Here is a 14840-nt window from a genome sequence, read left to right as displayed (position 1 = left end):
TCTCTTATATTTTGAAACCAGAATTGGTCAAGTTCGTATCCTTTCAAAGTTCCCTTTTCAAACAATCATTATCAACGCCAAGTCTGGCCCTGGCACGGTAGTGCGATTTTTGTTTAGTATTAATAAAATTTGACACTCCAGACAGCAGTTTCAGCAGAGAGGACAAAGAAGGAATGGGCATGGAATCCAAATACTAATCATGCATATTAGTCTGGGCCACTGGCATTTTGCGATGCTGCAGCGTTTTCCTTATAATTATGGATTTGCCAAATTTCCCAAATAATGCTCGCATAATAAATCTCGCTTTTGAGAGTGATTAAGCTATTGACATTGTAAATAACAATGCCGTTTCTTTAAATGTTTTAAAAACAAAAAAATAAATAATGTCATGAGCAATGCCAATAGCTCTAACTTTAACAATGCCGAGACCGTTGCATTGTAAATGCTTGTTTATGTATTTTCGAGCTGGCCTAGTCTTTGGGTCAAGATATTTCCTAGTTGGCTTGGTCTTGCGGACAGGTTCTCGGGTATTTCCAAGCTAGCAGAGTAGTTAGGGATGCACTGAACTTCCAAACTTTATTAAACTGCATATGTAACTAGACCACACTGGGATTAAGGGTGCTCTTAATTGAGAAAATGATCCATCCATTTTGAAGGAAGGAGTTTAAACAAGCTCTGGTTTTGTAAAAATTTGGGAAAGTACAGGAGAAATAAAATCCTGTTTAGGAACAAACCTTTTCAAATCCACACCACCTGTTTTAACAAAAAAATCTGGCATTGAGACACACAAAAATGCTGACTGCTCTGCATGTGCATCTCTTATATAATCCAGAGAATTACTTCACTGTTCCATATGGATGGGTTCACTATAATTATGCAATTCTGTGGCTGCCGTGATTTTAGCATTCACTGAGATTGCCACATAACTCACCGTGTGCCGTATAATTTGCTATTTAAAAAAATGTTTTCAACTCTGGTAAACTGATCGCCCCGAGTGCTGCATTCAGCTATCAATCTCGTACTTATGATGCAAAACGGCTTCCCAGACAGTATTAATGTGTGTTAAATGACTATATGGTGAGATAGCATTGGCACAAAATGTTGCACATTAAGCCACGGATCTTGCCTTTATTTGTCGCCTAATGTAGTCTTCCCTGGTAATAATTCTGTCCTCCTTTGCGGTATAATTTCAGTGGGACTGCATATAGGACAAATACATGCGTGCATTTCTAAAAGTTTATTTATACCCAATAATAACAACGTAAATGAGTAAAGTTTATCAGTAAGACGGTCTACAAGTTGTCAATGTAAAAATAAATTCACAATCAATTAGAGATAGTTGGGAAAATTAGAACATTATTAAACCATGTTCCACCAAGCTACAGCCAATTAGACATACACATTTAAAAAAACAGACATACAAAAATATTGGGAAGCAAGAAACCACAAAAAAAAGAACAATCACGAAAAAGCAAAGACAAAGACTTTTTCAAAATCTTTTTAAAAAAACTTGCCAATTGAAGTTGAGTTAGAGAAACATTGGTCTTTTCATTTTTGAATTTTGCCATATTTTAGACTTTTTTTTTATCATTGTCATTGTTCACCAAATTCATGAAACTGTCACAAAATATGCATTTTTGGACCTTGTTTCAGGATTTTAACACAGTGAACAGCCAATAATGTATGGTATATTTGTGCGGAAGGTTTATCCAGGACCCATTTCAGAACAAATTTAGCCTAAATTGTGTGGATCAAATTTCACAAGTACACAGGTTTGGGTCTCATTCCGCACACCTTGTGATAGATGAAAATTATAATAGTAATACTTTTTAAATGCCAAAAACAATCTATATATAAAAACAAAAATTAAGTGCATGTGCTGCAGTGCCAATGTCTCTGACAGAAGAATAACAAAGATACCTGGTTAAAAGCCTAGAATGTGGGAATTGTATTTCCATAGTGAAAGCTTATTGACAACAACCTTTTTGCTAGCAGTTAAAGGAAAATATACTTTACCTTTGACACATCCTGTATCACCTTGCTGTACCTCTTGGGGGGAAAACCACTATCTGCACTTAAGCGACACAATACCAAAGTAAATCTTGCGATTAAGGAAGATCTTCAGGAGTATGTAGGTACATTATGACTTCTGCCTGTGGACATTGTGTCCAGTTTGCACATACAACCCGTATGACAGTGTAACTACATGGGAATTCCAAATGAACATAAAACACATTCAGGGACTAAAACGTGTGCAATGTCCCATATGATATCAAGTACCCATGTGTCGTGTAATATGTTGGCTATACTCCCCAAAAAATGAAGCAGGATTAGTCATCAGCTTAGTAGGATCCGGTGTAGCATTGAGAATTCCTCCCAGTAGCACTTTAAAGCGATTTTATGACTTCGACTTCGTTGTTCCAGACTTCGTGATTCGGGACTTCGTAGAAGTGTTGTGGTTCGTTGTTCAGACTTCGTTGTAAAAGTAAGTCGTTGTTTATACTTCGTCGTAGAGGATGTTCCCCCTTTAAAGCACCAGCAATACACAGCCTTACTTGCATAATTAAAGACATTGTACAGCAGTCTAAGGCGGAAATACGAGCAATTCACCGATGAGGAGTAAAAACTGCCTGATATTTAATCTGGCTACAGAGCAGATTAGACATAACTAACTTATCAATGGGCTCAGTCAGGCCAGTTGAATGCTTAAGTTACAATTATGGGGCCGATTCCGATGTTGGACAGACTGGAGTCTGTCCGACATCGGTAAGGAATTGGAACCGAACGACCTCTTGTCGTCGGTTCCAGACCTGCAAGAAGGATGCAACCGAACGCTGTTCGGTGGCAATCCTATACTTAACAATGGGAGCATGCATTCCGAACAGAATGTATGCTGGCATCGTTAAGTGCAGAGGTGCAGTTCATCCCTGCACCCGGTGGCAGGCACCCTAAGGTGTCTGCCACTGGGTGCAGGGATCAACATGGGGGGCACCGGTGGTGCCCCCTAGGCTGCCATTCAGCAGCCTCTCACACATGGGGGCCCTGATGGCGACCCCCAAAGACAGTTTCCCATTGCCTTTCTTTGCCAGAAAGGCTGGCACAGAAAGGCAGTGGGAAACTGCCATCAAACTCCCTCGGCCGGAAGGAGCCGGCAGGGGCAGTACTGAAGGGTTTCCAGTTGGCGGACGGGCTCGCCGAGCCTGTTGGAAGCCATCTGGAAAACTGAGTCCGATTCCTTTCTGACCAAGCCCATCAGAATGGCTCGGTAGGAAAGGAATCAGAACGGGCAAGTCCTGCTTTCAGACAGGAGTCTTTCTTCTCCCCTTTACTCTTCTTTCTCTGTAATTTTGTCCCCTCTGTTTGTGAATGGCGATTTTTAAAATTATTTAGTGGGTCTTGCATAATTCGTTCTTTGCTAATTTACATACACCACCCTTATACCTACCCTATTTCTTGTTTTAGACTGTTATGATTAATTCTTTTATAAAACTGATAATTGAAAGTAGCACTAATTACTTTTTCAATCACAGTGTACATCCACTTAGTTACTTTCTTTCGCTCCTTTTTTCCAGCTAATTCTTTCCCCCCATTCAGCCTTCCTGGTGATGACACCTGCAGGACGTTTCTGCTTATTTATTTGCCCTTTGGGCATTGAAATCGAAATATTTGGGCTATTGTTTCTATATGAAGCTGTGCAGCCTAGGTATTGTTGTCTATGCTACATTGCTTTCTATTTCACTTCTTTCATCATTTGTCAGCAGTCATTCATTGCAGATAATCACACGTATGTCTGTGTAGTTTGCATTGAATTAGTTAATTAATTTCCATTATGTATTTTGAATAATCATTTTTAATGGTTCCTGAGTTTTTATGGATCCAGCAGTACATTATTGATACCCAGAAGCACTGGTGATGTCAATATAGTTGGAATCTTGGCGATAGTACAAGCTCTGCTTTTACATCGTTTCACTTATCCCTTTTGGTGCAAAATATGGCCTGGTTTTAATTCTGAATTGGAATGGTGCCAACCTACATAATCTAATGTTTTTTGTCCTTACTAAAAGCTGGCTTGTTTTTGGTGGCAGGGTATAGGCTGGATTGGAGGAAGTGCGAATAGCGTGCAGGTTACAAAGTTGATGATTTTTCCCAGACAAGAGGACATTGGGCAGGTTCACAGAGCTACCTTCCATCAGTAGTTGTGACATTTCCCTGGAAATTCAGGAGTCCTCCAGAGTAAGTGACACCCACTTTGAAAAAAATGTGTGTGAGTGGGATCCATGGTGAGGCGGGTACGTAACCTCCCAGGACTGCGAGAAACATATGCCAATCCTCTGTTCTTTGAAGCGATAGGGATCCAGTAAACCTGTAGAGGTCAGTGTTGCAAACTAAATTTGTAGGCTACTTATTATTTGGATGACACTCTACTGCTATGGATTTGATCATGTCCTGTGCCTTGTCTGTGTATATCCCTTCGCTCAACTCTGGTAATTTGTTGCCAACTTGGCACTGTGTGCTCGGCCACAGAGAGTTGTTCGGAATGCTTGTCCCAGTGCACTTCCTGGCTTGGTTAAGCATGTACACTAAGTGTGTCATTTCATTTTGACTTTAGCTGTAAACTGCTTTTAGGCTGAACCTGTGTAGCAACACTGTTACCTCCCATTTCTGATTTTTCTCTAGTTTCAAACCAATGTGTGCTTACTCCATTTGTAATGTGGCAGAGCATGGAAACACCTTGCCCAGTTGTCTTCAGCAAGTCGATGTAACCGTTGCAAACAAACTAGAAAGAACGACAGGGGGGTTAATATCAGCATCACAGGCTTTGCAATTGTACCTTTCTGATAAGGTGTTGAAGACTAGTGTGTTAAATGATCTCACTAGAATTTTGCTCGGGTCTATAAATTTTGGTTCGCACCTATGTGTCCATTTGAAGGAGAGTTGGCAAAGGGGAAAACCTTAGGTTTCCCTTTGTTTATTTTGAGTTGAGCCATCTTTCCAAACTGTTCAACCATTACAATGTTAGGGCTGCACACTAGCAGACAAGGCTTGCCAAGTCGTCTGGATAGCGTGCTAGTTGATGCATTCACAAAATGCCTGTTCTAGCAAATAGTAGTGGTTTGAAAGTTCAAACTCAGCCCAGGTGCTTTGTAAGACTTTCTTTTTTTCCTGAAAATGAAATGGTTTTAAAAAAAGCATCTACACCACTTGGAGTCGCCATGTCTTGTTAAAGTATTAAGAAACTATCCTGCCCAAACTCTTACATGAGGCGGAATATCTCACCTTTATCTGGGATAATCATTCCCCATATTTGACCCAACTATTAATGTAAACACCAGACGCAGATTATAAAATATTTAATCAAAGAATATAATTCGACTTGCTTGTGTATGTAGTGTTAATCAAAAAATACATAAATTATTATATATAGTTCAGTTTTTCAACACAACAATCAATGGTCAAAGCAAAGAAAAAATAATAATAAATATCACAAACCCCCAACAGTCAAAAAGATCCTCGTTAAAATATCTCTACAGTCACTCCACTCACACACATACCTCTATCATTCAACATACCAAAATGAATATATACAAGGACTATAGCAACAAGAAACAAAAGGTAGTTGCTAGAATGTAAGCATCTAATAGTTCAAATACCAGAGTATGCATATTCTGTAATCAGAAAAGCAAGTTCTTCACGTATATGTACAAAATAGAGGTCACATTGCAATAGATAGTGGGAAGGTAGTGGGAGCACGCTGACTTCACGTCTCAGCGTCATTACCTCTAGGCATCTTGGTCAGTGTAGTTCATTATATTCTGGCACAGGACAAAGTTCAAAAAATTTTTCTTGGCTCAATTCCATAACTTTCGTAGCGTATCCCTAGACACGTGTTTCTGGATTTCTCCGTCATCCGTAGGGAAAAAATCATAGGTTGCTGGACATGCTGCCGCTTAATTTACTCAGGCACAATTCCTCTCAGGGCATGCAGGCGCTCCCAAGCTCGTCAGCTCAAGGCGGCTCGAGGGAGCCTTGTAAATTGTGGGAAGGTAGTGGGAGCACGCTGACTTCACGTCTCAGCGTCATTACCTCTAGGCATCTTGGTCAGTGTAGTTCATTATATTCTGGCACAGGACAAAGTTCAATTTTTTTTTCTTGTCTCAATTCCATAACGTTCGTAGCGTTTCCCTAGACACGTGTTTCTGGATTTCTCCGTCATCAGTAGGGAAAAAATCATAAGTTGCTGGACATGCTGCCGCTTAATTTACTCAGGCACAATTCCTCTCAGGGCATGCAGGCGCTCCCAAGCTCGTCAGCTCAAGGCGGCTCGAGGGAGCCTTTTAAATTGTGGGAAGGTAGTGGGAGCACGCTGACTTCACGTCTCAGCGTCATTACCTCTAGGCATCTTGGTCAGTGTAGTTCATTATATTCTAGCACAGGACAAAGTTCAAATTTTTTTTCTTGGCTCAATTCCATAACTTTCGTAGCGTATCCCTAGACACGTGTTTCTGGATTTCTCCGTCATCAGTAGGGAAAAAATCATAGGTTGCTGGACATGCTGCCGCTTAATTTACTCAGGCACAATTCCTCTCAGGGCATGCAGGCGCTCCCAAGCTCGTCAGCTCAAGGCGGCTCGAGGGAGCCTTTTAAATTGTGGGAAGGTAGTGGGAGCACGCTGACTTCACGTCTCAGCGTCATTACCTCTAGGCATCTTGGTCAGTGTAGTTCATTATATTCTGGCACAGGACAAAGTTCAATTTTTTTTTCTTGTCTCAATTCCATAACGTTCGTAGCGTTTCCCTAGACACGTGTTTCTGGATTTCTCCGTCATCAGTAGGGAAAAAATCATAAGTTGCTGGACATGCTGCCGCTTAATTTACTCAGGCACAATTCCTCTCAGGGCATGCAGGCGCTCCCAAGCTCGTCAGCTCAAGGCGGCTCGAGGGAGCCTTTTAAATTGTGGGAAGGTAGTGGGAGCACGCTGACTATACAAGGACTATAGCAACAAGAAACAAAAGGTAGTTGCTAGAATTTAAGCATCTAATAGTTCAAATACCAGAGTATGCATATTCTGTAATCAGAAAAGCAAGTTCTTCACGTATATGTACAAAATAGAGGTCACATTGCATTCAATGCAATAGATAGTGCAAAGCTACTTAATATCTGTCAACATATCTTGCTTTCCACCATTGTATATCTTAAGAGGATTTAAAAAAAAAAGATTATCTAATCATAATCTCCTAGTGTTCCTGATGTAGTCACTGCTGGCGCGTGTTTCGGTAACACCATCTACAGGGTGCTAAAATCTGATATTCTCCACTTTTACAGGGCTTGCAATAGGGGAGGAGAAGGAAAATAGCACACTGATGGTGTATTTCTGCCCGAAAGGGTTGTAGATCAAAATGCCTGCACAATCACAAGTAAGCTAAATGAAAATTCAGGGAGGCACCTGCTCAAGCAAAGGCCACTCAATCCTCAAAATATAATCACACTAGGTCCAATTTATAGATCCTTCTCTGCACTCACTAAGGTTCAAAATGCAGCCAGTGTCTTGTGTCACAGGTTAAATGGCATAGTGTTGTTAAATTGGTCCACTTGAGTTCCTATGTATATGTAACACTCCATAAAGACGTAACATATTTCATAAAGGACGAAGATGTTTCACTTCACTGTTCTAATTTGCCATTCAGTTGGTTTGCACTCACTGTGTCTCACCAGCTGGACTAGTGCCTGTCTGGGGGCTCTTGTGTAACCTCTGGTATTCTGTGCCAGACATTTAATCCTCCTGAAGGTTTGCATGCTCAAGAATTCTCAATGTGTCCTCGTCTTTCTAGTATGGATGTGTGTTTTCTGAATAATAATTTTCTCTGCTGTCATAAATGCTGTTTGTGTCAATCCCAACTTATAAAATTACATTTTACCATGGATAACGTGCGCTTTTAGCACACACAGTAAATGCTACCCTTACTGTAATTACCTTACACTGGATTTTCATTGTCCTCAAAGAATTCCCTGAGTCCAGTACAATTCATCTTGACATGGTTCTCCACTTTGTGACTATTTGTAACTGTAGTTGTGCAGTCAATATGACAATATTAAATGTGTCTGATTAGTGAAGCTTTCTCCATCTGGTCTGTGCAGTAAGATACCACTATGGTCTGATAAGAATCTTGGTTCTGGTAGCGCTTGTTCTAGCGCTTTTGCGTACTGTAGGCAACACCAGGACAGTCCTAGTAAATGCGTAATGGACTGAACTAATAGATGTGTTGCTTCTTGCCTAGGTGCAGACCTCCTCAAACACCTGTCTGTCCACAAAAGCCCTTGCATTCTTTCATGCCTGATGTTGACTGTGATGGCTGTAATGCTAGTAGTTGACTTTTAGAACAGCATTTATATATTACTAGCCAATTCAAACATTGACCAACAAGTCATGACATTTTAAATGTCTTAATAAAAAAGTGAGTGGCTGCATTGGGGTTGTTTTCTGAAAAGCTAAAGATCCACTTACTTACATTCTTTCCCTGTGATCCAAGGATGGATTCATGTTTATTATGTTGTATGTTTTAGAGGATTAAGAGTTATGTACAGCCAATGACTTCGCCTTGTCCAGCGTTAATGTTTTTACCCAAATCAGATATATACTTAAACGTTTCTTTGCTTATTGATGTTATTCAAATCTTAATTTCTTGGGATAGATGTTTGTTTCCTCTGTCTGGTTGTAGTGTTTCATCAGACAATTTTTAGTGCAACAGAGTCGGTAAATTGAGCTTTCAGTGCTGTAACCATATTCAGCTTGGCTTTACAAAGCATTACATATTTTATCTGCTGGGCATGCATTGCTTGCTTACCTTGTTGAAACACCTTTGATGCTGTCTGTACAGCCTGGGTGACATATGGGTGTGCCGTCACCCTAACATTCATGTACATCATCCAAACCAAGCAAGATGGGCACATGAGTTAATTGCTCCCTGCTAACATCTGTATGTGAGCTGCAGGTCAGCACTTTGGTTTCCTATGTCTAATTGAACCTTTCATGCTTTCGAAGATCAATAAATTGAGTATCATTGCATTAGATATTAATGCCAACCATTACAGTATTTAGAAACTGCGCATCTGCTGGTATAAAGCACTATAAAATGACACAATTTCTTAATGCAGCCTTTCGAGCTTACTGGATTGAATCAGAGTTCAAAAGCTTTTAAAGGACTCAAGAATTTTGCAGTTTCCTCATCAATTTAATTGCAAATGTTGCAGTGATATTATCAATGATGTCATAGAAGATGTCATGAGTAATGTAATATGCGGGGTAGTAAGCAGTGTATGGCAAGGGCACGAGTTATAGTTACTTGAGCTAACTATAACTGGTGAGTATCAGTGGTTTTGTTAATTTGAAACGTTAACGTTGTCACTGAAATTCTCATCTAACTATAACATAGCTTTAACCTTTGGTTTTTCTCAGTAAATTTCATTTTTTTTTTTAATGCAATGTAAGATATAATTATCATACTTAACTATAGCGTCACTTTAACTTTCACCTCTCTATGGCATAATGGGTGTGCATAGTAGGGTATGGAGAGGGACTGACCTCTCTGTTGACAGCTATCCTCAGGGTGATGGGTGTACATAATACGGTATGTAGAAGGACTTGCCTCTCCGCTTAGACCTCTCTCTCGGATAACGGGTGTGCATAATAGGATGCAGAATGGGACTGGCCTCTCCGCTGAGACCGCTCTCTTGGATGACAGGTATGCAAAGAAGAGTATGGGGAGTGTCTGGCCTCTCCACTGAGACTTCTGCCGTGGATAACAGGTGTTTGTAGTAAGGTGTGGAAAGAGACTAGCCTCTCCGCTAAGACCTCTCTCTTGTATCCTGTGTTCTTATTAGAGTGTGCAGGGCACTGCCCTCTCTATTGACAACTAGTAGTAGGGTGTAATGATGAACTACTCTGTAGTGAGGCACCTCCCTAGGGCTACAGATGTCCATTGTATAGTGGAAAGAGATTTTGTCTACCCCTCCCTACTTTTTATGATCCTGCAGCTCTGCGGAATCACAACTTAAAAAATAATTTACACTTTCTTTCATAATAACAATTATGCCTTACAGACCTCTTCTCAATTACTATGGGGACATGGTGCCTTGATCCTACCCCCTGATGCACCCTTTATTCTACATTCTTACAACTCCAGCAATTCTTCATAATAAGTATTAATGTTGGCTATTTAATTTCGAAACCTCCAAGCCAATAAGAGCAGGAGCGAGATACCTGATGGGAAAAACAGTCCTCTAAACCAATCAGCGGGCGCCATTTTTGAATGTGCGCTCCCGCGGGACTCTTTCGAATCCAACCGTCCAGATATACAAATCTTTTTTTAACCTTCATTTCTCAAATACGACTGAACGGATTTACAACAAATCACAACAAGCATTTACAATGCAATGGCCTCGGCATTGTTAAAGTTAGAGCTATTGGCATTGCTCATGACATTATTTTTGTTTATGTTTTTGTTTTTAAAACATTTTTAAGAAACAGCATTGTTATTTACAATGTCAATAGCTTAATCTCTCTCAAATGCGAGACCTGTTGCATTTGCACCCACACAGAGCCACACACAAAGCCACCCACACACACACAGCCACCTACACAGCAATTCACATAAAGCAACCCACACACAGACGGAGCCTCCTACAAAAAAAGCCACCCACACAGAGGCACACACACAGAGGCACACACATACACATACAAACACACATAGAGACCTCTGCAGCAAACACATTAACCCACTGAGCCGGGGTGCATACACTCAGAGGGGGTGCATAAACCGAGAGGGGGTGCATACACTCACAGGGGGGTTCATAAACCGAGAGGGGGTGCATAAACCGAGAGGAGGTGCTTTCTTGCGTTCTCTCTTCTGAGGGAGAAGTCCTGGCTCATCACAGCACCGTCTCTCGGATACTGACGGAGGAAATATTCTTTTGTCCTCCAAACACTTTGCGAGAGACGGGCCCTGACCCAGCTGAGCCGCACCTCCTGGCAGACACTTTTCCAAAAGACGGGCAGCTTTTACAGCCTCGTCAACGCATTCCAAAACATTTAAATGCGTACATAGAATAATTTTTCAAGTATATATGTTTACAGATAAAAACTAAAGACGTACCAGATTTGGGAGCCAGGTCTTGCCAGAGATAACCCGGAGTGGGAGGAGGGATAGTCAGTCCCTCGTTTGTTTCTATGACCCAGGCAGGGGTTCTGTGGAGCCAATGCCTAGACCAGCATTGTATTACTTTTAGGGAGTTATCATGGGGTAACGGTGAGGCAAAAGGCTCTCTAGGAAGGAGTGGGACAAGGAGGAAGACGGATGAGGGGGGAGTTGCGTGTTCCATTCTGCTCCCCAGGGACGGGGTTCCCCACTCTGAATGTCGAGGGGCTTGGTGAGAGTGAGCGCACCCGCTCAAGGTTTCCCCTGCACCCACTGTGACCCCGTGCATGGAAGACTGGACTCTCTCACCTGCCAAGGACCAGGGCGAGGGCTTGGGGGGGCTCAGTCTGCCAGCACTGATTACCGCCGCTCCCGGCCTCGCCTCGGGAAGGTGCAGCCGACTCTATCTCACCGGCTCCGGATTTAAATCACCCGCATGCGGCACAAAAGCGCCGTGAGAGCGCGGCGCCGCCTCGCAGCGCACAATCCCCGCTCTCGGCTCGGTTTCTTTTGTAATCTCCCCCTCCCTTTTGTCAGACTCCGTTCCCGGCTTGAAGGGCCTGGTATTTTCCATAAATAAAAGCCCGTCTTTCTGTGATTCCACTCGAGGCGATGCATTAAAAATTAGCAAACAGAGCGCGGCACTGCCTCGCAGCGCACAATCCCCGCTCTCGGCTCGGTTTCTAAACAGCATCTCTCGCTGAAGACACGAAAAGCGGCGTGCTGCTGGCCTCTATCACTTTAAGGCGTGCAGTGACTAGTGCGTCACGAGCAACGCAGTGAAGAGCCGGTCGACCTTTACGACCCTGTGCCTTGCCTCACACTGATCTTCAGCGCTCGCGTAGATCCCCGGGCTACACCTCGAAGAAGCAGTGTTCGCTCCTTCCTTTGGGCAGTTTGCGGCTGTACTCATTAAACAACAAACATTGAAATCCCTTCAGAACATTTGTGGGGTGATCCTTGGACTAACTAATGTCTGGGCTATTTGGCTTGAAAATGCCATAGCAAGGCGCTTTCAGCAGCGCCTCTGCTTGCAGTCTCCTCTCTCGGCCATCTGAGAGCAGGGGACGAAACAGCGTCGGAGAAACAGCGCGTCATTTTCGGATTGGGGGGCGTCGAAAAAACACGTCCCCGAATCCGAAAAAGACGGGATTAAACGGACAGACGCCCCTCTCCTCCAATGGCTGGCCTCCGTTTAGGAAGCCAGCCAATGGAGAAGAGGGGCGGGTTCAAGCCCCGTACTGAACTCATTAAATCTTGTGAGCGAGACTGCGCAAGCGCAGCCTTCGCTAGCCGAGACCTAAAAAGCACAATCTCAAGACCTATTTCATCCCAAATTTGGTGTAAGTCTGTTCAGCAGTTTTTGCCGTAGTGCTTCTTAAAGAAGTCTATGGATAATGCATGCGAATTTTGTGTTTTGGGACCCTCCCTTTCTTGTCAGTCCTCGCTTGATATATCACCCTGAAACATTAGCTGCACAAACTAGACCAAAAGAGAAACGTTTTGGAAGGTTTTGTTGATATTCGTCAAACGGCGCCAAAGTTAATGGCAAAACAAAAAAGGCATTTTCTATGGAAAGTCAAGTCAAGTCAGAGAATTTATATAGCGCACTACATACCCAGAGGGTCTCAAGGCGCTTAGAAAGGGGAGGAGGATTACTTGTCAAATATCCACGTTTTAAGTTGTTTTCTGAATGCCAGGTGGTTCTGGGTGAGGCGAAGGTAAGCGGGGAGTGAGTTCCATGTTTTAGCAGCCAGGTATGAGAAGGATCTGCCTCCCATGGTGGTCCTGTTGATGCGAGGTACAGTGGCGAGGGCTTGGTTGGAAGAACGTAGTTGGCGGGAGGGGGTGTAGAAGGACAGTCGTGAGTTGAGGCATTCTGGTCCGATGTCGTAGAGTGATTTGTGTGCGTGAGTTAGCAGTCGGAAAGTGATTCTCTTATTGACGGGTAGCCAGTGGAGGTCTTTCAGGTGACTGGAGATTTGTTCGTTGCGCGGGATGTCTAATATGATCCTGGCTGAGGCGTTTTGGATTCGTTGGAGTTTCTTCTGGAGTTTAGCGGTAGTACCTGCGTAGAGGGTGTTTCCATAGTCCAGTCGGCTCGTGACTAGAGCATGGGTGGCTGTTTTCCTTGTTTCGGTGGGGATCCAGCGAAATGTTTTTCTGAGCATGCGAAGAATGTTGAAGCAGGATGAGGATACGGCGCTGACTTGTCTGTTCATTGAGAGTGAAGAATCCAGGATGACGCCTAGGTTCCGTGCGTGGTCTGTCGGGATGGGTGCTTTTCCAAGGGCTTCCGGCCACCAGGAGTCGTCCCATGCAGAGGGGGATGTACCTAAGATGAGGACTTCTGTTTTGTCTGAGTTCAGTTTCAGACGGCTTTGTTTCATCCATTCGGCAACTTCTTTCATTCCTTCGTGTAGGTTAGTTTTGGCGGTGCTGGGGTCATTGGTGAGAGAAAGGATTAGTTGAGTGTCATCCGCGTAAGAGATGATGTTGAGGTTGTGTTGGCGGGCGATGGCCGCGAGGGGGCTCATGTAGACGTTGAAGAGGGTGGGGCTGAGTGATGATCCTTGTGGTACGCCACAGATGACTTCAGTGGCCTCGGACTTGAATGGCGGGAGGCGGACTCTCTGGGTTCTTCCGGAGAGGAAAGAGGTGATCCATTCAAGTGCTTTTCCTTGTATTCCGATGTTATTGAGGCGTTGTAACAGGGTGCTGTGGCAGACTGTGTCGAATGCTGCAGAGAGGTCGAGGAGGATGAGGGCGACTGTGTCTCCATTGTCCAATAGAGTTCGAATGTCGTCTGTTGCTGCGATTAGGGCGGTCTCAGTGCTGTGTTTTGCTCGGAAGCCAGATTGTGAGGAGTCGAGGGATTTGTTGGCTTCGAGGAAGGCGGCGAGCTGGTTGTTGACGGCTTTCTCGATGACTTTGGCTGGGAATGGAAGGAGCGAAATGGGGCGGTAGTTTTTGAGTTCGGTGGGGTCCGCTGTGGGTTTTTTCAGAAGGGCGGTGAGTTCAGCGTGTTTCCAGTTTTCCGGGAAGGTGGCGGAGTTGAAGGAGCAGTTGATGACGTCTCGGAGGTGCGGTGCTATGACGGAGTCTGCTTTGTTGAAGATGTGGTGAGGACATGGGTCTGTGGGGGATCCTTTGTGGATGGAATTCATCAGGCGGATTGTGTCCTCAGTGGAGATTGGGTTCCAGTCGTTGAGGGTGTTTACGGGGGGAGAATGTTCAGCAAATGGTTGGGTGGGTTGGTCTCCGGGTTGGTTGTCGAAGCTGTTGTGAATGTCTGCAATCTTGTTGTGGAAGAATGAGGCTAGGGAGTCGCAGAGGGCTTGAGAGGGGGTGATGTCGTTGGAGTTGGCTGAGGGGTTGGAGAATTCTTTGACGATGTTGAAAAGTTCCTTGCTGTTGTGGGCGTTGTTGTCAAGTCGATCCTTGAATGCTGTTTTCTTGGCCTTTCGGATTAGTTGGTGGTGTGTGCGGGTGGCGTTTTTGAAGGCGTCCTTGGTGCTAGTGGATGGGTCTTTTTTCCAGGCCTTTTCAAGGGAGCGGCAGAGTTTCTTGGACTTCTTAAGATCATCGTTGAACCATGAGGCCTTCTTGCTGCCAGGTTTGCTTTGACGTTTTTTCAGTGGTGCTAGG

The 14840-nt window shown here is 43.7% G+C and overlaps 1 protein-coding gene across 1 annotated transcript in view; it reads left to right on the top strand.

The window, feature by feature from the left end:
• The window catches only part of PINX1 (PIN2 (TERF1) interacting telomerase inhibitor 1), a 547240-nt gene that overhangs the window by 18947 nt on the left and 513453 nt on the right, over nt 1-14840 (top strand). The window lies entirely within an intron of this gene.

Source organism: Triturus cristatus, chromosome 6, assembly GCF_964204655.1.
Source record: "Triturus cristatus chromosome 6, aTriCri1.1, whole genome shotgun sequence".
Taxonomy (NCBI): domain Eukaryota; kingdom Metazoa; phylum Chordata; class Amphibia; order Caudata; family Salamandridae; genus Triturus; species Triturus cristatus.
Note: the sequence above shows the minus strand (reverse complement) of the source record. Positions and strands in the feature narration are given on the sequence as shown.